The 26109-nt window shown below is 39.7% G+C and overlaps 1 long non-coding RNA gene across 1 annotated transcript; it reads right to left on the bottom strand.

The window, feature by feature from the left end:
- Gm30765 lies at positions 1 to 24770 on the bottom strand. Its single transcript, XR_386088.1, has 3 exons — positions 24686 to 24770; positions 24489 to 24577; positions 1 to 28 (listed from the first exon to the last, which is right to left on the bottom strand). It is a non-coding gene; the product is annotated as a predicted gene, 30765 (long non-coding RNA).
- Positions 24771 to 26109: the final 1339 nt, after the last annotated feature.

Raw genomic sequence — 26109 nt, 5'->3', positions numbered from 1 at the left:
GGGTCTTTCAATACAAATGACAAACATGCTGAGGAAAAAAAAATCAGGGAAACAACACCTGCATGATAATAACTTCAAGTCTTTCAAAGGGAAATTGAAGAAGATTTAAGAAAATGGAAAGATCTTCTATGTTCATTGATCAATAGGATTAACATCGTAAAAATGACTATCCTACTGAAAGAAATCAATAGATTCAATTCAATTTCCATCACAATTCCAGCAAATTCTATACAGATCTTTAAAGAACAATATTCCACTTCATGTGGAAAACAAAACAAAACAAAACAAACCCAGGAGAGCTAAAACACTTACATATAATAAAAGAATTTCTGGAAGTATTACCATCCCTGATTCAAGCATTTCTAAAGAGCTATAGGAATTAAATCCACCTGGTATTGGCATCAATGAACTTGAAGTGAAGACCCAAACTAATTTCACTAAGATCAGCAATTAAAAACAGGACATCATGAAACTAAAAAGCTTCTGTAAAGAAAAGAACACCATTAATAGGACAAAACGGCTGCCTACAAAATTGAAAGATTTTCACCAACACAACATCTGAGAGAGAGCTGATATTCAAAATATGTGAAGAACTCAAGAAATTAGCCAGCAACAAATTACATAATCCAATTAAAAATGGGGCATAGAACTAAACAGAGAATTCTCAACAGAGTAATTTCATATGACCGAAAAACATTTAAAGAAATGTGCAGAATCCCTTCCAGTTAGCACCAGCACTGGGTCACCTTGGGCACGGAGTTGGTGAACGCTCCCAAGATATCCTAGAGGACTCTCCACACAATCTTAGGACCACTGGTGAGTGGAACATAACTTCTGTTCCAATCCAATTATCCCGGACCTGAGACAGCATTAGGGAAGCAGAAAAGCCCGCCTGGCTAGGGTCAAAATTCCTTCAGGTCGGCATCAGCACCGGGTCACCTGGGCATGGATTCAGCAGACACCCCCAAGGTCCCTACAGGATAGCTTCTGAGGCAGATCCCATTTCGGGCTCCAGAGATCCTGGCACCTTCCCTGCCAGAGGAGAGGTGGCCTCCCCAACCAGGAGGGTTTGTCAGAGCACCTGGGTGCACCATCTTGGTTCTCGGATCCCTCTGAGACTAGTCTGCGCAGGTGAGAGTGTGGACTACAGAAGCTAACAGCTTCAGGGACAGGCCCTGTTTCGGGCCTTCATCTTCTGCCAGGAGGCAGGTCCGAATGCCAGATATCTGTGCACCTTCCCTGTAAGAGGAGAGCTTGCCTGCAAAGAGTGTTCTGAGCACTGAAACTCGGAGGAGAGAGCTAGTCTCCCAAGTCTGCTGATAGAGGCTAACAGAATCACGAGAGGAACAAGCTCTAACCAGAGACAACTATAACAACTAACCCCAGAGATTACCAGATGGCTAAAGGCAAACATAAGAATCTTACTAACAGAAACCAAGACCACTCACCATCATCAGAACGCAGCACTCCCACTTCGCCCAGTCCTGGGCACCCCAACACACCCGAGAAGCTAGACCTGGATTTAAAAGCATATCTCATGATGATGGTAGAGAACATCAAGAAGGACTTTAATAACTCACTTAAAGAAATACAGGAGAACACTGCTAATAAAGTTATAAGTCCATAAAGAAAAACAGGAAAACACAAACAAACAGGTAGAAGTCCTTAAAGAAAAACAGGAAAACACATCCAAACAGGTGATGGAAATGAACAAAAGCATACTATCCCTAAAAAGGGAAGTAGACACAATAAAGAAAACGCAAAGTGAGGCAACGCAGGAGATAGAAAACCTAGGAAAGAAATCTGGAACCATAGAAGCAAGCATCAGCAACAGAATACAAGAGATGGAAGAGAGAATCTCAGATGCAGAAGATTCCATAAGAGAGCATCAGCACAAAAATCAAATAAAATGAAAAATGCAAAAAGATCCTAACTCAAAACATCCAGGAAATCCAGGACACAATGAGAAGATCAAACCTAGAGATAATAGGAGTAGATGAGAATGAAGATTTTCAACTTAAACGGCCAGCAAATATCTTCAACAAAATTATAGAAAAAAATCCGCAAACCTAAAGAAAGAGATGCCCATGAACGTACGAGAAACCTACAGAACTCCAAATAGACTGGATCAGAAAAGAAATTCCTCCCGATACATAATAATCAGAACAACAAATGCACTAAATAAGGATAGAAGACTAAAAGCAGCAAGAGAAATGGGAAAAGTTACATATAAAGGCAGGCCTATCAGAATTACACCAGACTTTTCACCAGAGACTATGAAAGCCAGAAGATCCTGGGCAGATGTTATACAGACACTAAGAGAACACAAATGAGCACCCAGGCTTCTATAACCAGCCAAACTTCCAATCACCATAGATGGAGAAACCAAAGTATTCCATGACAAAACCAAATCCACACATTATCTTTCCACGAATCCAGCTCTTCAAAGGATAATAACAGAAAAAAAAAATTACAAGGACGGAAACCACGTCCTAGAAAAAGCAAGAAAGTAATCCTTCAACAAACCTAAAAGAAGACAGCCACAAGAAAAGAATGCCAAGTCTAACAACAAAAATAATAGGAAGGACCAATTACTTTTCCTTAATATCTCTTAATATCAATGGACTTAATTCCCCAATAAAAAGACATAGACTAGCAAACTGGCTACACAAACAGGACCCAACATTTTGCTGCTTACAGGAAACCCATCTCAGATAAAAAGACAGACACTACCACAGAAATAAAGCCTGGAAAACAATTTTCCAGCAAATGGTCTGAAGAAACAAGTTGGAGTAGCCATTCTAATAACGAATAAAATTGACATTCAACCCAAAGTTATCAAAAAAGAAAAGGAGGGACACTTCATACTCATCAAAGGTAAAATCTTCCAATAGGAACTCTCAATTCTGAATATCTATGCTCCCAATGCAAGGGCAGCCACATTCATTAAAGAAACTTTAGTAAAGCTCAAAGCACACATTGCACTTCACACGATAATAGTGGGAGACTTCAACACACCACTTTCATCAATGGACAGATCATGGAAACAGAAACTAAACAGGGACACAGTGAAAGTAACAGAAGTTATGAAACTAATGGATTTAACAGATATCTACAGATCATTCTATCCAAAACAAAAGGATATATCTTCTAATCAGCACCTCATGGTACCTTCTCCAAAATTGACCATATAATTGGTCCCAAAACAGGCCTCAAAAGATACAAAAATATTGAAATTGTCCCATGCATCCTATCAGATCACCATGGACAAAGGCTGATCTTCAATAACAACATAAAAAATAGAAAGCCAACGTTCACATGGAAAATGAAAAACACTCTTCTCAATGATACCTTGGTCAAGGAAGGAATGAAGAAAGAAGTAAAAGAGTTTTTAGAGTTTAATGAAAATGAAGCCACAACATACCCAAACATATGGGACACAATGAAAGTATTTCTAAGAGGAAAACTCATAGCTCTGAGTGCCTCCAAAAAGAAACTAGAGAGAGCACACACTAGCAGATTGACAACACACCTAAAAGCTCTAGAACAAAAGGAAGCAAATTCAACGAGAGGAGTAGATGGCAGGAAATAAACAAACTCAGGGGTGAAATCAACCAATTGGAAACAAGAAGAACTATTCAAAGAATCAACCAAAGAGGAGCTGGTTCTTTGAGAAAATTAACAAGATAGACAATCTCTTAGCCATACTCACTAGAGGACACAAGGTCAGCATCCTAATTAACAAAATCAGAAATGAAAAGGGAGACATAACAACAGATCCTGAAGAAATACAAAACACCATCAGATCCTTCTACAAAAGGCTATACTCAACAAAACTGGAAAACCTGGATGAAATGGACAAATTTCTAAACAGATACTAGGTTACAAAATTAAATCAGGATCAGGTTAATGATCTAAACAGTCCTATATCCCCTAAAGAAAAGAAGCAGTCATTAATAGTCTCCAAACCAAAAAAAGCCCAGGACCAGATGGGTTTAGTGCAGAGTTCTATCAGACCTTTAAAGAAGATCTAATTCCAGTTCTGCACAAAATTTTTCACAAAATAGAAGCAGAATGTACTCTATCCAATTCATTCTATGAAGCCACAATTACTCTGATACCTAAACCACAGAAAGACCCAACAAAGATAGAGAACTTCAGACCTATTTCCCTTATGAATATCGATGCAAAAAAATACTCAATGAATTCTTGCTAACCAAATCCAAGAACACATCAAACAATCATCCATCCTGACCAAGTAGGTTTCATTCCAGGGATGCAGGGATGGTTTAATATACAGAAATCCATCGACATAATCCATTATATAAACAAACTCAAAGATAAAAACCACATGATCATCTCCTTAGATACTGATAAAGCATTTGATAAAATCCATCACACATTCATGGTAAAAATCTTGGAACGATCAGGAATTTAAGGTCGATACCTAAACGTGATAAAGCAATCTACAGCAAACCAGTAGCCAACACCAAAGTAAATGGTGAGAATCTGGAAGCAATCCCACTAAAATCAGGGACTAGACAAGGCTGCCCACTTTCTCCCTACCTATTCAACTTAGTATTTGAAGTCCTAGCCAGAGCAATTGGACAACAAAAGGAGATCAAGGGGATACAAGTTGGAAAGGAAGAAGTCAAAATACCACTTTTTGCAGATGATATAATAGTATATATAAGTGACCCTAAAAATTCCACCAGAGAACTCCTAATCCTGATAAAGAGCTTCAATGAAGTAGCTGGATATAAAATTAACTCAAACAAGTCAATGGCCTTTCTCTACACAAAGGATAAACAGGCTGAGAAAGAAATTAGGGAAACAACACCCTTCTCAATAGTCACAATAATATTAAATACCTTGGTTTGACTCTAACTAAGGAAGTGAAAGATCTCTATATGATAAGAATGTCAAGTATCTAAAGAAAGAAAGAAGATCTCAGAAGATGGAAAGATCTCTCATGCTCATGGATTGGCAGGATCAATATAGTAAAAATGGCTATCTTGCCAAAAGCAATCTACAGATTCAATGCAATCCCCATCAAAATTCCAACTCAATTCTTCAACGAATCAGAAAGGGCAATCTGCAAATTCATCTGGAATAACAAAAAACCTAGGATAACAAAAACTCTTCTCAAGGATAAAAGAACCTCTGGTGGAATCACCATCCCTGACCTAAAGCTGTACTACAGAGCAATTGTGATAAAAACTGCATGGTACTGGTATAATGACAGACAAGTAGACCAATTGAATAGAATTGAAGACCCAGAAATGAACCCACACACCTATGGTGACTTGATCTTTGACAAGGGAGCTAAAACCATCCAGTGGAAAAAGATAGCATTTTCAACAAATGGGGTTGGCACAAATGGTGGTTATTATGTAGAAGAATGCGAATTGATTCATTCCTATCTCCTTGTACTAAGGTCAAATCTAAGTGGACCAAGGAGTGCCACATAAAACCAGAGACAGTGAAACTTATAGAGGAGAAAGTGCGGAAAAGCCTGGAAGATATGGGCATGGTGGAAAAATTCCTGAATAAAACAGCAATGGTTTGTGCTGTAAGATCAAAAGTAGACAAATGGTTCCTCATAAAATTGCAAAGCTTCTGTAAGTCAAAAGACACCATCAATAAGATAAAAAGGCCACCAACAGATTGGGAAAGGAACTTTACCTATCTTAAATCAGATAGGGGACTAATATCCAATATATATAAAGAACTCAAGAAGGTGGACTCCAGAAAATCAAATAACCTCATTAAAAAATGGGGCTCAGAGGTAAACAAAGAATTCTCACCTGAGGAATACCAAATGGCTGAGAAGCACCTGAAAAATGTTCACCATCCTTAATCATCAAGGAAATGCAAATCAAAACAACCCTGAGATTCCACCTCACACCAGTCAGAATGGCTAAGATAAAAAATTCAGGTGATAGCAGATGATGTCCATGATGTGGGGAGAGAGGAGCACTCTTCCATTGTTGATGGGATGGCAACCACTCTGGAAATCAATCTGGTGGTTCCTCAGAAAATTGGACATTGTACTACTGGAGGATCCCACAATACCTTCCTGGGCATATATCCAGAAGATGTTTCAACTGGTAAGAAGGACACATGCTCCACTATGTTCATAGCAGCCTTATTTATAATAGCCAGAAGCTGTAAACAACCCAGATGCCCCTCAACAGAGGACTGGATACAGAAAATGTGGTACATTTACACAATGAAGTACTACTCAGCTATTAAAAAGAATGAATTTATGAAATTCCTAGGCAAATAGATGGACCTGGACGGCATCATCCTGAGTGAGGTAACCCAATCACAAAAGTACTCACGTGATATATACTCACTGATAAGTGGATATTAGCCCAGAAACTTAGAATAACCAAGATATAAGATACAATTTGTAAAACACATGAAACTGAAGAACGAAGACCAAAGTGTGGACACTTTGCCCTTTTTTAGAATTGGGAACAAAACACCCATGGAAAGGGGTTACAGAGACAAAATGTGGAGTTGAGATGAAAAAATGGACCATCTAGATACTGCCATACCCACGGATCCATCCCATAATCAGCCACCAAACGCTGACACCATTGCATATACCAGTAAGATTTTGCTGAAAGGACCCTGATATAGCTGTCTCTTGTGAGGCTATTCTTGGGCCTAGCAAACACAGAAATGGATGCTCATAGTCAGCTATTGGATGGATCACAAGGCCCCTAATGGAGGAGCTAGAGAAAGTACCCAAGGAGCTAAAGGGATTTGCAACCCTATAGGTGGAACAACAATATGAACTAACCAGTACCCTCAGAGCTCGTGTCTCTAGCTGCATGTTTCAGAAGATGGCCTAGTCTGCCATCAGTGGAAAGAGAGGCCCATCGGTCTTGCAAACTTATATGCCTAAGTACAAGGGAATGCCATGGCCAAGAAGTGGGAGTGTGTGGGGGGGGAGGGAGGAGATTGGGGGGGGCAGGGCATGGGGGACTTTTGGGACAGCATTGGAAATGTAAATGAAGAAAATACCTAATTTAAAAAGAGGAAAAAAAAAAGAAGTGTTCAACTTCTTTAGTCATTGGAAAATGTAAATCTAAATTAATTTGAGATTTCAAGTTGCAACTGTCAGATTGGCTATGATCAAAACATAAAGGAGAGCTCATGCCAGCTAGTATGTGTAGCAAGGGGAACACCCCTTTGGAGGGTGGAACAGAGATTTAGTACCTTTTTCAGGGAGGAATGTCCTAGAAGGGAAGCTTATTGGCTAAACTCTCTGGACTCTAAATACCTCATTGGCACAGAAAACTCTGTTTTGGGCTATGTGACCACAGGCCACATTTCCTTATATGGGGAATGTGTCATGTGTTCCAGGCCAGGAATCTGACAGGGAACAGGAAGCTGCTTCTCATCTCAGGTGGGCTCCTGGGTAGTGGGGGGTCTGTATCCGTTCAACCTACCAAGTTTTCTGGCATGGCCCACTGTCCCACAGGGGAGAAGGATTGTGAGTCACAGATGGGTCAAGAATACTACAGAAAACTCACATAACAAACCAGGGCTCATAGGGGCTCACTTAGACTGAACTGACAATCAAGGAGTCTGCATGGCTCTTCTGTATATATGTTATAGTTGCGGTGCTTGTTCTTCTTGTGGGACTTCTAACAGTGGAAGAAGGAGAAGTCTCTGTGGTGCCTGCTTTTGGAATCCTTTCCTTCTACTAGGTTGCTTTGTCCAGCATTAATATGAAGGGAGGTACCTAGTCTTATTGCAGCCTGATATGCTCTTCTTGGTTGATATCAATGGCGGACCTGTCCCTTTTTGAAAGGAAAAGGAGGTATAGTGGATTGGGGTGGAAAAGGAGTGTTGAGGATGAGAGACTAGGAGTAGAGGAGAGAGAGTAACCTAAGGTTATATATGAGACAATAAAGAAATAAATTAAAATGATGTTATTAAATATGTGGAACAGAATTGCCAATAACCTTAGAAGCTAGTCAAGGGTCATGGGGCTATGTTATGCCTTAGTTCATAGAAACATCTGATCTTCTATCAGTTGGTTTCAGAGTCTGAATAAATTCTTATTTTAAACCATCTACATTATGGCAGTTTGAAAGCACAGCCCTTGAAAATGAATAGTCCTTATCTACAGGTTTTTGGCTTATGTTATACAAGAGAGTTTCTCTGGGTGGATTGTAGTCCAACTACTGAAATATTTAGACTTGACTATTGACTAAGTATTTAATAAGTAGCACTTAGTCCTTATGTCTTTAAAACTCTGTTAAAAGTACTTGTAATTTCTATGCAAGTGATGAGTTACCATTTCTAGCAATAGTGTCATATGGAAAAGTCTTCTTGTAACTTGGGTGTTTTATTTCTCTTCTGTTTGTTAGCTATAACAAACAATTCAGTCCCCAGCTCCCCTGAGACTAGAAAATAAGTCACTTGACCATCAGTTGTCTTCTTTGCTTATCAGTGGTGAGGACACAGTAGAAGAAAATGACACTTTTCTGGCAATGGATTCTGCTGAATTTTTTACAGTGTCCAGGATTTTCTAGGCACTATATAATGTGTGATCATAAGCAATGACTATGTTTGCAAAACATTCCAGGACTAATATACCCAAAGAAGACTGCCATCCATCAAAACAGTTATCCTGGCACTCTACACCTCGCCATTGCTGCCATTATTCTAAGCATTACTGGAACTCCTCTTGCAGAATTTTTTTCAAATCTGGTTAATGAACCACACAAGAAAATCATGCCCATAAATTTATAGTCACACATAATTTTGACCGTTAAGAATGTCATCTTGCCTGATGGCTCTTACACATAGCATCTATCAGCATTGACTTTGAATAACTTTTGACCGTTTCTCCAAGTGAAACCCACCATCCATGGAGGGGTATCTGCCTCAAATGAGCACATTCAAAAGAATAATAGCTTTAAAACTCCTTCCAAAGGATGTTTAGTAATATGTTTTGCATATGGTTGACACCCAGTAAATATTTGTGAGCTCATAGGAAAAGTTCCTCAAATTGAAAAGACATAAAATATTATATAAAGGACAGGTTTGTGAGATGAGTATTAGGAAGAGAATGATACCAAATTGAAATGGAAATGTCTGGTTTCTTTGGAAACAGGTTATACTAATGTTTTGCTGGGGACAACATGTGAAAGGATGTTTTGCTAAAGCAGACCCGTGAAAAGATGTTTTTCTTAAGCAGACATGTGAAAGAATCTCTTGCTGAAGAAGACACAGGTAGAAGGATGTTTTGCTGAAGTAGACATGTGAGGATGCATGATATTTATGTAGAATATAAATATGACCACAGCTGGAGGCACAAGGCTGGTGCTTTGGTTTGGCTTATACTGCTTCATTAGACTCCACTGACAGCACTGTGGAACTGCTTGGCCTTGCACTGTGTTGCCAATCTGAGCTTGTCATGATTTCAGAGATTAACTTGCCAAAGAACTTTTCATTATATTTTAATACCTTCTTGGTGTTTTGACAGACTCCCACAGATCGAGCAGAGGCTCCTGGTTTATTCTGATTGAACTGCTGCTGCTGATTCATGTGTGGTGTCTGCTGAGTGGACTGGACTACAGTTGCTGATTTATGTTTGGTGTTTGCTACTAGACTGAATTGCTGATATCCTGACAACAAAGATAGGAATCACCCCAAAGAACTATTTCTAAACAGGTCCACTTCCCTGTGTCCTAATAACCTCTCTTTTTCCACTGCCTCTGGTGGGTGGGGCATTAGAAGGGAGGTTAAATCATTTAAGAACCCTCATTAATGTAAGTACTGAAAAATCAAAGCCTACAGTCTGTCATTTGTTAAATTGCAATCTATGTTGAAAATAGGTAATTTTAATTTGGTGACCCATCAATGCCAAACTTGCTCATGGAGGGACCCTTGGTTCCAGTTGCATATGTAGCAGAGGACTGCCTTATCAGGCATCAATGGGAGGACAAGCCCTGGGTCCTGTGAAGGCTCAATGCCCCGGTGTAGGGGAATGCCAGGGCGTGGAGGCAGGAGTAGGTGGGTGGGTGAGGGAATACCCTCATATAAGCAGGGAGAGGGAATATGGGATAGGGAATTTCCCAGAGGGGGAGTCTGGGTAAAGGGATAACATTTGAAATATAAATAAAGAAAATATCCAATAAAAAGGACAGAAAAAACATATTTTATATACAAATTATAGACAGAGGATTATGTCGTATATCTGTTTACTTCTTGTTTTCTTGAATGATAGACAGCATAGTGGAACATGATTTCATATAAATGTTTCATTCTATGTCATTGGTTGTTGCTACTGATTTCTTTTTGTCAAACTCTAACTGAGACTCTTAAGTTACATCCTTGAAAGCATCAGGATAGCAGATAAACAGAAGACAGAGACTGAGGCCAGTAACAGTGCAGCACCTATGCAGACTGATATAGAGAGGGTACTGGCATCAGAAGACTTATTCACAGTACTGGCTATTGTTTTCTCATGCCAGACACAGTGCTGGATAAAGTTCGTGGTAAGAATGGACTTTAACTGGAGGCTATGATGACAAGTGTGATTGTATTGCTACAAAAAAATGACAAGCAGTTTAGCGAATAAGACACATTAATGATTTCATGTGTGATAATATTTTGCTTCTGAATCTGTGTCATTTCCTCTGGATTCTTAAATACTTTAATAGATACAGAATGACAGGCCAAGGCAAAACTACTAATTTTTAAACTGGTGATTAAAATAAAATATAATATGTCTTGGTCAAAAATGGTACAGCCATAGTGAAAAACAGTATAGCAATATAACAGTTTCTTTTTTAAAGTTTTATTTTTTTCTTAATAATTTTATTTATTTACATTTAAAATGTTGCCCCCCTTCCTGGTCTCCCCAACATAATACCCCATCCCATGTCCCCTCCCATTTGCCTCTGAGAGGGTGCTCCTCCACCCACTAACCCACTACCGCCTCAGCCCTCTAGCATATCGTTCTTTGGGGCAACAAACCTTGACTTGACCAATGGCCTCCCCTCCCGCTGATGCCAGATGAGGCAGTCCTCTGCTACATATATAGTGGGAGCCATGGACTAGCCCATGTATACTCTTTGGTTGGTGGTTTAGTCCCTGGCAGCTCTGAGGGGTCCATTAGTTGATATTGTTTTTCCTATGGGGTTGCAATACACTTCAGCTTCTTCAGTTCTTCCCCTATCTCTCCCATTGGGGTGCCCAGGCCCGATGGTTGGCTGTGCGTATCTGCATCTACATCTGTGAGTATCTACAGGTGCTAGCAGAGCCTCTCAGATCTCTTCAATACTAGGAACTATATATACTAGGAGCTATACTCTTCAGGAGCTATACTAGGCTCCTGTCTGCAAGCATTGCTTGGCATCAGCAGTAGTGTCAGGGTTTGGTGTCTGTGGTTGGGATGGGTCCCAGGATGAGGTAGTCTCTGGATGGCTTTTCCTTCAGTCTCTGCACCATTTTTTTCCCATACTTCTTTTAGACAGGAATAATTATGGATTAAAGACTTTGAGATGGGTGCGTGGCCACATTCTTCAACTGGGGGCCATGTCTATTTACTGGAGGTGTTCTCTTCAGGTTCTATCTCCCCACTCTTGGGCATTTCAGCTAATGTCATCTCCATTGGGTCCTTGGAGCTTCTCACATCCCTGGCATCCGGGACATTTTAGTGGTCTCCTCCTGTTCCCCACCTCCCATTGCTACATATTTCTATTCATTCTCCTGGTCCTCTGAGCTTCTCTCCTGTCTCTTCCCATACCTTTTTTTTGGCCCCATCTTTTCCCTTCCCCTCCTTTCTATCCCCAGGTCCCTCCCTCCCTCTGCCACCCATGATTATTTTGTTCCCCCTTCTAAGTGGTATTGAAGCATCCACACTTTGCCCTTCATTCTTGTTAAGCTTCTTATGAGTTGTATAGTGGGTATGCTGAACTTTTGGGCTAATATCCACTTACCATGTTTGTGCTTTTGGGTCTGGGTTACCTCACTCAGGGTGATATTTTTCTAGTTCCACACATATGCCTGCAAAATTCATGAAGTGGTCATTTTTAATAGCCGAATAGTATTCAATTGTGTAATCACTCTTAGTGAAACAAATTACCTTCAGACTCTTGGGTTTCTCAATGTCTCAAAAGCTGATGCCGTCAAATATTTTGAAGATACTGTGTCATTGTCATAACTATAAATTATGGTGCAGCTACAGTTTTTTAAATGAAATAAATTCTGATATCACTCTGGTGTGTGTGTATGTGTGTTTGTAGTACATACATGCATGTGTATATGTGTCTTCATGAATGTACTTGTGGAGGTTAGAAATTGATATCATGCGTCCTCCCAAAGTGTTTACCTTCCCAGAACTGAGCCATAAGTCATACATTAAGCAGTTTTACATGGTAGTGATCCAACCGTGTTCTTCCTGTTTGTCTGACAAACACTATACTGAATGAGTCATCTCCCCAGACCAGGGTGAGTGTTCTTACTGAGTTAACAATCCCACATTGGGCTGCAATAGGAGATTTTTTTTTTAGCTCTAAACTGTCATGATGCTAAGCAAAATAGCTCCTTTTCAGTAGAAAATATTTTTAAGGCTTTTCATTCAGAAATAAGTGCTTTTGTTCCTAAAATTATACTGAACACAATAAAATTCTGTGCAGTTCAGAAGCACTGGGGGTGTTTCAGGGTGTGCAGTCATTATTATGTATATCAATTTTCATTGTAAGCCATTGTGAAGGCATTCTGAGTATTGATGCTTACTGCAGATGGGCCTAATCCCTGGTGATCAATGAGTGTCTCTAGTCAGCTGGTATGCCATCAAGCTGCTGTGCACTCCCTGCACTGTCTTTGACTTCTGGTTGTGTATTGACTTCTGTTGACTCTTTTATCAGTTCCTAAGGAGAGAATTTTCTTTTTTACTCTTCAGTGGTTTATTTACACAGAGGCAATTGTTGCTATTTTCATCTCTACACTCACTTATTTTTACTCCATTACATAGTTATGCTTAATCTATCTCCTACTATTTTTAATCGGCTGAACCTCCACGGAGGTAGTCAAGTGTACTGGAGGTACAATATGCTGAAGGACACAGGCACTTCTGAGTCATTAAACAGCCAAATATTGTCACTCAAGCTTTTTGCACATTGGATTAAAAACTCATGGATATAGCATCAGTTTATTTGAAACAATCTATAAATATAATACAGGCTATTGTTTACAGAATAATATAAAATTATGAGACAACAGTGGCTCTATTAGCAAGTTATGTGAAAGTTTTATTGTGTTATTTACTGATTTTTACCAACTGTCTCTGTGTATTTGTGTTTGTGTGGATACTTGTTTATATACATGAGTTAGAAGAATATACATTCACGTGTGCATATGGAGGTAAACAGGCAACTGTACATATCATTTCTCAGAAGTCAACCTTGCTTTTGGGGACAGGGTCTTTAACTGGCTTCAAGCTTGTTCTAGCAGGCTATCCTGGCTGACTAGATACATTCAAGAATCAGTCTGTCCCTGCTTTCTAGCTCAAGAATGACAAGAGTCACACCTGGTTATTTTTGTTGTTGTTGTTGTTTGTTTGCTTGCTTTTAAAAATGGGGGCACTGGAGATAAAACTCAGTTCCTTAGGCTAGCATGAGAAAGATTTTATGGGTCCAGCCATCTTCCCAGTGAAATTGTGTTATTTAAAGGACATAGGAAATGGTTTGTTATTTTTAAAAATTTTCTCTATAAGCTTTCTAATGTGCCAGATGTGCTGAACATTAGTCACTTGCTTTCAGAATGACAGGTTTTTTTTTTTATGTAATTTTGTTTTTTAAGGAATAGGGTCTATTTACCTGAAACCAAACATATACATCCTTGATATTTATATGGGAGGTTATTTTTATGTCCTCCACCTAACTGTAAACATTAAATTTTAGAGAAAAGTAAAGAAGATAATGTAAGTTAATTTGAAGAGGCTGGAGAGACAGAAGAGCCAGGGAATAAATGAATTATGAAATCCTGTGTAAGAACAGGTGGTCACGGTCAATTTCCTCAAGCTATTGGTTTCCTGTTAATGTTCGGTGTAAGAAACAGACATGGATTATAGGACAGAAACCCTAGGGGAATGTGATGGTGGCCTCAGGCTGGGATTGATGGAAAAAAAAGGAAACAGATGGGAAAGCAGGGAAAGACTAAGCATAAGGCAAGTCTTGAGAAGAGACTTGTTGAACTATGAAGAGACCACACAGTCTGCAAGGCCTTGTGGGATTTCATGCTTTCCTTATACAGCCAAGTTCATAAATCCTTGGTGATACTTCCTAAGTCAGGTAAAGGAGACCTGGAGCAGTTATGACCCCTGTATCTCAACTAGCAGACTGGGAATGACTGTCAAAGGCACCAGCCTCTGCTAATTATCCATGTGGAGTCTAAGTGTGTATTAGATTGTATTCTGGAAATGGAATGTTGCTAGGTGACTGCTGCCCTCAACTTTAGGCTGGAGGCACTTCTATTTGCAATGGTCAGCAATTAATACCTGGCCAAAGATTGAGAATAAATAACTATTGACTGCTCAACCTTAAATAGGCATGTATTGTTCCCACCTTCTTTTTTCTTCTACCAAAACCAGGGTGCCGCAGACCCTCTGGGTCCCTTTGTCTTCGTGGAACAGGTCTCTGGTCATAGGTGGGCAAGGAGTCGGAGGGAATTGAATGACCGACAGACCAGCAAGGGAGATTGTGTAGAATCTGAATCTAATTTGTCAAATTGAGCATCAAACTTTTTATACAGAAGAAAATAGGGAAGTTAGGTGACACATCTGCAAAGTATAAATGAGGTTACCAGATATTTAATGACTCTTACACAAAACAGAGGAATGTAAAGACAAAGACTGGCAGGAACTGGGCAATAAAACAACTGAGACAAAGTCAGCCCTATCTAAGGTCAGCTATAGTCTTAGAAGCCAGGTGTGAGGTCTTTACACTCCTAGGGCAAGGGCTTTCACACCCAAGTCATGGTTCTAATTAAGGAGTTCCGCTCTAGCTAACTAGCTCATGAATAATGCAATACTCTAAAACCACAGCCCGATCTACTTCCTAAACCATTGTAAATTCCTGTATATGGGAGCAACTTGGCTTTTATTCTAAGTGATAGTGTAATACCAGAGGCAATTCTGAATGTCACTGAATGGGCAACATTGAATTCCAAGTCCATGGTCTGCTCAAGGACTTTCTAGGACGATGGAACACTGGTGGAGGCTTAGCCATGTCAGAATTCAAATCTTAAAAGGCACTTATAATAAAGTAATACTAAAAGAGAGCACGTGGATCCATACACCAGACTAATGCGGGGATAGGGTATGAGTATATGGGTTAATGAGAACGCCAAAGTTCCAGGAGGTGAGTTTCCGTGAAACTCTTTGCCTCGTGAATGCTCCCAGGCCTCCAGCCTGCCAAGCAAACTTCACTGGAGTGTGCCAGAGAACACTGGAGAGCACCAGAGAACATTGTGGAAAATGAGGTAGAAAGAATGGAAGAGCTAGAGAATGGGGAGGAGTGCTGAGAAATGCTGTCTTACGGACATGACCTGAACCTTTAATTTATGAATCGCTGCAGTTGTGGACATTCAAAAGACCTTCTCCAGATCTAATTCATAAGATCTGGCAACTCTAATTTGACATAAGCTACTAAAAAACAAAGACATGTGTTGGGGACAGAGAAGGTTTTGGTGGTACCTGTGAAAAGGAGGGGGATGTTTGGGGTTGATATGATCAAGATATGTTGTTTACATGAGAAAAATAAACAATATATGTCTTATTAAAGAATTGTCATGTTGTAAGTGTATAATCAAGGTGATTCTAGTATTGCTCCAGCATTTGGAAGTCGAATTGGTAGATTAGATAATTTTCTTCAACAAGTAAGATCTTTCATGAAGATACAGAAAAAGCCAAGGAGACATGAAAGTCATCTCTTTGATTCTATAGAATACAAATGAATTCAGCATTGCAATACCTAACATTTCAGCTGTGCTGTCTGCTGATGGAAAGTTTCATAGCAAGAATAGCACAAAGCAAGCGGTATTTGGGTAGATTCAAAATTTCTGCCAAACTGCCCATAGCTTTTATCTTTCCCTGTCAGTCACTGCGAGCATCAGTAGTGCCTGTGGTGGCGAGACTGACACCCACTGAGATCATCCCTGATTGTACTCCCTCCACCCCCCGTCTCAACGAGGGATGGATGTCTGTATTCAACTTGCATGGAGAGATGAAGCTATCTAACCTGGGTTCATCTAACCTGGGTTAGATAGATGCATCTATCTAACCTGGGTTAGCTATCTCCTTACCCTGGGTTCATGAAAGGGCAGTGACAATTTCACTTTGCCAAGGGGAGATGGCAGAACATTTGGTGACAGGAAGCTCCAGGGGAAGGGAGAATGGCAGAGAGCTTATCCTACTTTGTGGCCAGCTTAGCTCAGTGAACTCTGCATTTAGTGCATTTTGTGAGCTGGACTGTGCAATGCCAAAAAGTAAAATAAAATATGTAAATACAAAGGGTAAAAAGGTCAAAGTTTATTAGAAAGGACATTGGTACATAAAATAATTTCAAAATTAGCTATTTACTGTAGAAGAAACCCTAAATGGAAGTTTATACAGGTGGGATAGTACCTTGTCTATAGAACACATTTCCTTTATTTGCATTGATATTCACAAATATTCTCAGCTCTGAAGAAAATAGTGAGCAGAAATGAATTTGGAAATCTTTTGTGGGAGCCTCTGCAGGAGAGTCACTGACCTTTTGTCCCTAGGCACCCAGTATGGCTGTTTCCCACCTCTGTCTGCTGCCACGTGATTGCTACCAGCAAAAGAAAGGGAAGTATAACTACCATGAGCCACGTCCCCATCCAGCTGCCTTCCTTGGGAGATGCTTCTTTCTAATGGCTGAGGAAGTAGCCTTGAATTCTGCCCCTGAACCCAGAGGTGCCGTGATTTCGCAGTCACTTTGCAGCTTCTCACTTGGTGAGAGGCCATTTGGAACCTTTATAAGTAAAATGATCCCATTGTTGAATCATTATGTTTTACAATTTGTTATTGTAACTTATCAAAGAATTTTAAGAAGTCCCTTAACCAATGTAAATCATCCTCCTCCTCTTCTTCTTCCTCCCCTTTTATTTCATACCAGAGTCTAATATAGGATTCAAACTCACTATGCCACTTGGCTTAAGCTACTGTCTGAAGGGTGGTAATTATGAGCATTATAGTATCTCATTCAAAGACTGTTTATTCTACCCCTCTCCTTAGTATGAACTCCTAGTGGTGCCTTGACCAAGTGATTGACCTGCTCCAACTGGAATCATGATTCTTAACAAAGGAAGTCTCCTTATACTCACAGTCAAGTGGATCCAGATAGGTAAGAATACCCATTCTTTCTCTTCAGGACTTCAGTATCTGACATCAAGTATCTTGGCTTCCAAAGTGAACTGATGCATGACCACGCTAGCAGTAAATGCTCATGCATATTTACAATTGCCTTAAGCTGACTGTTCATGGCTAGTAAGTTCCATGTTAGACTATATGAAATATTATAGAGGAAACACATGTGTGTTTGATTCTTTGAAGGAGGCAGAACTCTGCAGGCTTGTGTAACTATGTTGGCCTATTTTGTTCCCTGGGATAATGAGCTTCAGTGCAGCTTCATATGGGAAGGACATTCACCTTCCACCTTTCTGGCTTCCACATTTGCCTATCTGCTATTCTCACAGGCAGGGTCAAGACCAAGGTCCAATCTAATACTTGCATAATGGTTCTTCTCATTTAGAGACTCTCCCATTTATTCTCAGTGTTAATTGTGAATCTGTTTGTTAATTTCATTACACTTTGAAGCACTTTGAAATGGCTGATTTATAATAGTTTTTGAACAGATAGTAACTTCCTACAGGAAAAAAGACTCAGCTATGGTACTGACTAAAGGTTTCTTTCTTGATTAGTATCTTACCATTGTTGTGATTATTTTACTGGCTCTCATAAACTTGTCTTCTCTGTTTAATATGTTACACCTCTACATACTTAACTGGGTATATCAATTGGATTATTGCAAACCTTCCATTAATCGCTCACTTTCCTTTCTCTATTGATTGTTAGAACTTTGCATGCCGTTTTTGTTAAATTCAACAGTATGCTGTGTGTGTCCACTGGGCCTCTTTAGGTTTTCTTATTGAAAGGGTCGTAGCCTGTTATGTTTGCTCCAGTTGTTTTATGAACTTGGACTTGGAGTCAGATGTTGTCTTTCTGAGACTATGACTACTCTGGGGGAATGCAAGCCTATAAGTTCTTATAACTTTGTAAATGCTGGAGAAAGCTTAGTGATTCTGAAGTCCCCTTCTGCATAATACTGCATCATGGTCTAAGAATACTTATTGGACCACAGATCATTGAGGCCAGGGAGACCCTTACCCGATATCTTAAAACCATGTGGATCATTGTTGCTTCTTTTTAGGATTTCCTCTGAGCAAGTTTGTGCCAGTAATCTGGTCACGTTTATCCATCTCATCTCTGAGCCTTCATTAGTCACTAAGGAAAAAATGGGGGTGAATAGGTGGAGAGTTATACCCTAGTTTTACTGTCCAGATTCCAGAGGGGTCAAAAACTCTGTTCAGAAACCCCAAGTTCTCCTCAGGAGACACAGCCAGAGAAGGTTGTTGTTATCAGACAAAAGGAGGACACAGAGGCTATGTTTCATTACATGCTCATTTCAGCTGTATTTTCTGTTTCCACATGCTCTTGTTTCCCTCAGATAATCAACTGGAGAAATGCTATACCATTCTGTGACCTTGGTATATCCAATACAAGAGTTTGCCACTGAAAGAAGGTTGGTGAAGAGCCAATGTTCAGGTCATGCTATTGCCAATCTCTAATTATACTGCCTTTACTCAGATTTAGCTGAAGGTCATTATCATTTTAATTTTAGAAATTAGTTTATTTTGTTTTATGAGTTTATGAGTGTTTTGTCTACAAGTGTGTTTATTCACCAGTTGCATACCTGGTGCTCATGGAAGCCAGAATAAGGCATAAAGTCTCCTAGGAGTGGAATTATAGACAACTAGGAGCTGCCATGTGGGTACTAGGAGTCAGACTCAGGTTTTCTGGAATTGCATCCAGTGCTGTGAACTGCTAAGCCATCTCTCTAGCTCTTATACATAGTTAAGTCAAAGAGAAAAATCCTTAAATATCCAAGGGAAGAGAAAACCATGGTTCTGCGGAGTTTTCTGACTATACAAAGTTCATGAATGTTAGACTTAAAATTCTCTTTCCCATGTTGCCTTCTGACAGAAAAGAATGACTATTAGAAAGGAGTGAACCTGTTCTAAGGACACACAGCTAGACATGCACATACAGCTCTACACTCTGCAGAATCTCCTTGCTTATGTCACACAGGATAAAACCTTCTGCTTCTGATCATAATATTTTCTGGTATGTCATTTGGTGATACAAGAAGTTCATAAACCATTAGGATAATGATTCCTAACATTACTTGTCAGTAAAATATGGAAATCATGTCTTGTTACCCAATGGCACTAATTTTATCTTACATTTATTTAGTCATCAGCAAAGTCTTCCAGAGGTGACTGTTTCCCACGGATTAACTAAAAGTTCTAGTTTATCACCGCAGGGTACAGAGTAACACTTTTTTTTTTTTTTTTTTTTGGGTTTTTGAGACAGGGTTTCTCTGTGTAGCTCTGGCTGTCCTGGAACTCACTTTGTAGACCAGGCTGGCCTCGAACTCAGAAATCCGCCTGCCTCTGCCTCCCAAGTGCTGGGATTAAAGGCGTGCGCCACCACACCCAGCTAGAGTAACACTTTCATAATACTTTATTTTTTACAGAAATAAAGATCCAAATCCCAGCTATGTCATTGGAGAAGTCTCATAAATATGAGTCAAGAAGGTCCTCTTTTGAGATACTCAGGGGATCTTATTGCCAGGCTCAGTTAATTTGGTGCCATTTCCAGTACTCTGGACAAGGCCCTTTCTTGGACATGCTGTCGGAGGTTAGCATTACTCTCTCCAAACTCAGAGTTTAGCTCAGTAGTTGCAGACACTCAGGTTGTAGTCCATCCATGATCCTTTCTGCTGAGCATACAGCTCAATGTAGACTATGAGAACATTTCCATTTTTTTTTCAGGTTATTTGAGTTGATAGCAGTATGAGAGAGAGGCTTTCCCTTTTTGATTAATTTCAGTATATCAAAACTATGCATTATGGTTTGAATCAGCAATGCCCTGCAAGAGGTTCTCTCTTGAATACTTATTCCCCATTAGATGGCACTATTTTAGGAAATCCTGGAACCTTTAAAGGACAGGGCCTGGTTGGAGAAATTATGTCAGTAATGATGAAGTTTTGAGGGGGAGTAGCTTACTCTTGGCTTCTGTCAATTGCAGATTCATAGCCTCTAAGATGTAAGGAGCCTCTGCTCTCTTTTTTGATAGCCATGAACTTCCCACCTCCTCCCTACCATGACAGATGGAAACTCTCTGAAGTGGTGAGCCAGATAAAGCTTTCTGACCCTAGGTGGATTATGGTGTGTAGTTTGGTCATAATAGCACTGAAGTAACTAATATGGTAGGATTTTTGTAAGCGGTTGTGGCTGGTGTGTAGGAGGTGTCGATGGTGTCAGAAAGGAGAGGGTTGGAGAATGCGTCTTAGAGTCTTTTCCAAATTTCTTTTTTTCTAAAAGAGATTTCTTTTAACTTTTACTAGTATATGTATCTGGTGTGTGTGTGTGTGTGTGTGTGTGTGTGTGTGTGTGTGTGTGCATGTGTGTGTGTGTGCCTGTTAGTATCTGTATATGTATGCATGTGCCCAAGGAGGCTGGAAGAGGGCATCAGATTCCTTGGTGCTGGGTTTACAGGTGGTTGTGAGCCAACTGATGTGGGTGCTGGCATCTGATGGCTGATTTTTTTTATTTTATTATTATTATTTATTTATTTATTTATTTATTTTTTGCTGTCAACTTGACTACATCTGGAATCAACTAAAATCTAAGCAGCTGGGTAGCCTTGGAGAGATTTTCTTAACTGGATCCTCTGAGGTGGGAAGAGCCACCCTAATTCTGGAACACAACATTTTTTTTGTGGCAGTCCACATAAAAGGACATGAAACAGAGAAGTTTTACAGTGTGCCTGCCTATCTCCATTCTCATTTATCCTGCTGCTGAGACTTTTCTTTACTGGCATTAAAGCCTTCATCTTTAAAACCCAATGTAGACTGAAGACCAGCAGCTCTCTATGAATCCTCTGGGACTCTAGCACCAGATTGGAACTGCTGAACCATTCAGTCTCATGGCTGCTACAACCTGACTGCTAGGTTCTAGACCTTTCCATCTCAAGATACCCACTGTTGGTGTGACTCAAACCACAGTGTCAAAGTCATTCTAAAACTGTATACACATATATTCATTTTTCCTATCAGTTAGGTTCCCTTAGTGAATTCCAAATGACATAAGCAACAAGTGTTCTTAACCATTGAAGGATCTCTCCATCCCAAGCATTTCTTTCTTTCTTTTTTTTTTTTTTAGACTTGTATTCATTTATTTTTGGACAGCAGTAACCAATGTCTCCTAGGTACATTTGCCTTTACCTAACCAAGCATTTCTTTACCTGCTTCTTGTCCATGCATAGTGTTTTGAGACAAAAAATATGTCTTTGCTTCATGTCTCAAGCTTTGTCTTTGATAACAATAGCAATGATTCCATGATATCTTCTAACTTCCTGTACTTTGTATCTAGTACTGCACACTTCTGTCTGGAAGAATAGCTGAAGAACAGGCATTTTCCCCTCTGCTGAGACTTGAAATCTTGTTTAAGATGAGAGCCCTGAGTGAGACCCTCAACCCAGTTACAGAAATAGAGAAATGCTTTTATTTTTATGTTGTCACTAAAAGAAATTAGTGCACTATGGGACCTTTCACCCAAATTACAAAACCCACAACTTTTTACTGTACCCTGACATCTATGGGACAAAAGTATTTGCCCTCTTATCAGGAGAAAAGATTCGGTTTTAGAAGTAGAAAGAAGGGATGATAGACAACAGGCAAAAAAAAGTGTGTTATTTCTCAGGGCCTTTTCTCAAACACAAAGTATTCATGCTTGCCTGAGTGATGATGGAGAAATTTAAGCTTTTACAAGTGACGATCCAGAATTCTCAGAAGACTCCCTCCCTCCCTTCCTCCCAAGCCGTAGAGTCTTACGAGTCAGAGAGATGAGTTTTGTCCTGCTAAGCAAGAGTGGCACCTTTAGGAAATAAGAATTGTATAGGATTATGCAAAAGATCTCAGGCCCAAAGAGGAACAGTTACCCATATTAGGTAACCCTATGCAGATGCTCTTAGGATCAAGAGGAGACTGCTTCTGTAGAGCACAGGCCACAGCACCTGCCTTGCTTTGATAGATCCCATGTGGGAATTCACTTTTCTTTGGCATTTGTCACATTTGTAAAGCTTAAGATTCCACTCCCAAAAGGCAGGCAGGGTCATGGGATTGGCAAGAAAACTCTCCATAGGTAGATAGTGAAATATCTGGCAGGGATTTTAACTTATTTCAGTGAAGCCAAAAGCTGGTATTTACACATTACCTTAATGCTTGACTGGAGTAGATATTCTTAGTATACAATTATAACACTAAGTTGTCAATTAAATGTGACAAAGATTTCTCCACTGGAATTGTACTGGAAAACAAGGTAATCCCAATGGCACAGGCAATCCTATTAAGTTAGACATCCAAAGATCATTTTCCTTCCATGCCTTTCACACACTGGAGTGGAGTTCCAAGGGACTTTATCAGTTAATTGGATGGTAATGCTGGCAATTCCTTTATGCATAATACTTAGAATTTAGCATGGGAAAAAAAAACCTAACAAGAAAAAGTTTCCAGAAGCTAGAGTCACAGCCTATGGTGACTATTATTCACATCTGGAAGATAAGAGGGGACAATATCACATTAAGGAAGTGGATGACTGTCTCCGTGCCCCTGAGGCTTCTAGGCAAATGTCTGACCCTGGGTAAGAAAATGCTTTTGACCAGCTCACTATGCCTATTCCTTCTCCTGTAGTGCTGAGACATTTTCTCTGCATTAAAACATTGATAGATTGGCTAAGATAAAGAGCATGCAAAAAGACTGAGGGACACATTTTATATTTCTTGCTCTACAGAGAAACAGTTTTATTAGGGAGGTGAGTTGAGAGAACTAATTACATAGGCATATCTTCTAGTCCACTGAAGCTACATAAACAAAGGAACTTGCAATTATTGGGACGAGCAGAAGGGAATTCTGAGGCTGAAGTCAACAAGCAAATACTTCATTTGGTGCTCATATCCAGAACAGAGATAATGAGAATAGTGACAATTTCTTTCCATAGATATGGTTCACAGAGATATGGTTCACTTGGTATAAAGTCAATAAGCAAGAAGAAGCAGAAATTCAAGACTGACTGTTGGTTGCCAGCAGCAAAACATTACAAGGTAGGAAGTTTGGGAGCCCTCATGTCTGGTGAATAGGCTCTCATGACTACCATTATAATGTGTGTGATGGCTAGAAGTTGTATGGGAGGTCTCTATGACTTGTAGAGTCACTTACCAAATTCAAGCTACTCGTGGAAGAAATATGCATTGTCTGTGTGTGTGTGTCTTTGTGTGTGTGTATTTCCCCTATATGTTATCTTAGGTATTGTGAACTGGATGCTGATAAGACAGTGGATGCTGCAGGTGAATGAAATACTTTCCTATCAGTCATCCTGAACTGCACTCAAGTCAGGCTTGCTCTCAGTAGGACTTCCTGAATGAATGAGTTGGAAGAAAAGATTGGAAAGGGAACAGGTACATGTGGAGAGGACATCGGCAGGAAGGTTCGGAAGGCTCCCTATGGTGGTGTCAGAGCCAGGAGCCTGGGTTCTGTTACTGTTCAACTTAAGTGATGCAGGCCTTTCAACAAGTCTCTGAATCATTCTTAGCCTTAGTTTTAGCCATCTTCAAATAATAAGACTTTATCCTTCAGAGTACTTCTGAGATTATTGTCTTTCGTTCCTCACTGCAGGTGTTGTACAATGGATGCCAGCTTCCAGTGCTTTTGATATGGCTGCAGCAGGCTCAGCAAATACCTCTGTGATACTCAGCTTCTCTTTCTCCAGGCTACGGCAACTTATGCACCGTTGGCTTTTAAAACATCTTTCACATGACAGTCCCTTAATTGTCACAGCATCCATCTCCCCTCTTCCATCTGATTCAAGTTGTAAAAACAAAACAAAACAAAGCTAAACAAATCCCACAGCAGTATTATTAGTGGCTCATAACTGAGTGAAGACTGTCTTTAAGTATAGGAAAGGAAATAAGAGTAAAATCAAAGGAGATATCACAAATTCAAACACAAAATTTGACCATTTCAGGTTTTAAAGGAAAAAAACATCATGTCTCATTGTTGTTATGTACCTTAAAGAAACTGTGTGCTCACCTGAGCATTTCTTCCCTCTTCTCTAAAACTGTTGAAAGATGAATGCAGTCACTCCTTTCTCTCCGAGACGATGGCTGGCAGATCACTTCCTACAGTGGACAAAGGACACCACATATCACTACCATAAAGAATCCAAGCATGCTTTCCCATTTACAGGCCATCCTTGGGGAAATGCTTCTAATGAAGAGGTTTCTAACCTTCTCGCCCTTCCCTTTGTCCTGCGTTCTTTCATTCTTCCTTTGAGTTCATAATAGGTTCACCTTCTAATTACTCTCTTCAGATACTCAAAAAGGCTCCCTTGGCCTTCTCTGATGTAGAATTCATTTGTGCCAGGCACTAAGGCTCTTTGTTTTGCTAGATTCCTATGTCCATTAGGGTTCAATGGAGCCTTTGCTCACAAACAATAGTCTCGATCTGTGGCCTTTCTGCTTGGCTAACCACTTCATCAAGCAAACACCAAAAAGCACAGGAGAAGATTCATATTACAAAAAAAAAAAAAGAAAGAAAAAGAAAAAAAAGAAAAGAAAAGAAAAAACAACTAACAACAAAAGATTCAGTGAAAAGGGTTGCATAGTCCAGGGAGACTGCACCACGCATCTACTGATGGTCGCCTTCCTGTAATCTTTCTGCAGATAGAGCAAACAGCACTGTCTAAGCACCATGCTGCCCACTGATATTATTGTGAACCAAAAGATGGTCCTGATGCTGTCAGCCTAAGAGAGACGATCTCAAGGCCGCCTTTCTCTTGACTTACTTTAATGAGTTCTCGAATAGTACTGCTTTTGTTCCACTGCTTCTCTTCTGCCACCGAGAAATGAGTTTAAACAACAGTTATTCAGAGCCATGGCATTTATCGATTGGGTAAACACAAGCCTGAGATTTGCTTGTGCTCCTCTTAAACCTGCCAGCTCCCATTTTGGCTTATCAGTCATCCTGGTTTGCCTCCTACCTGCTGCATAGAAATTCTATACTCTGATCCGGTAGGGCTTCATGAAGGCTGGAATGGGTGGGGGCTAAGACAACTCAGATGGCCCAATTCTAAAAGTAACTTCTGACTCTCATAGGCATCATTAATGGATAAATAAGAACATATGAAATTAGAATGTTTCTACTTGTCAAAGAATGTAAACTGGTTCAGACAAATATTGAAACATTAATGAACACCAAGCAAAGTTTCTGGTTGAATGTTGCTAGAACCATAAATGTTCTGTAATTTGAATATAAATTTTAGCATTTAATGAGATTAATGGTAAGTTTGACTCTGAGTTTGTAAGAAATTACTCACTTTGAATAATAGATAATAATCGTTGTCATCAAATACTTCCAAAATTACAAGCTAATATTTTCTTAAAATGATTCTTCCCACAGTGAAAATTAGAATCATCTGAGATTTTAGCAAATTCTAAATTCAATACACTCTGGGTCCATGGCTTGAAATTCTGGTTGGGTCTGCATTGAGCCTGGTTATGGATTTATTTTTTTCAAAACTCATAGATGTCCTTAATGTACACTCAGAATGGAACATCACATGGTCTAGGATATATATTAGAATCAACAGAACTTTCTAATCTAGTGATTCCCACTAGGACAAAAACAAAATGATGATGTTAGGTAAAAACAC

Source organism: Mus musculus, chromosome 18, assembly GCF_000001635.26.
Source record: "Mus musculus strain C57BL/6J chromosome 18, GRCm38.p6 C57BL/6J".
In the NCBI taxonomy this organism is placed as follows: domain Eukaryota; kingdom Metazoa; phylum Chordata; class Mammalia; order Rodentia; family Muridae; genus Mus; species Mus musculus.
The sequence above is the reverse complement of the archived record's forward strand: the minus strand, read 5'-3'. Positions and strand labels throughout refer to the sequence as shown.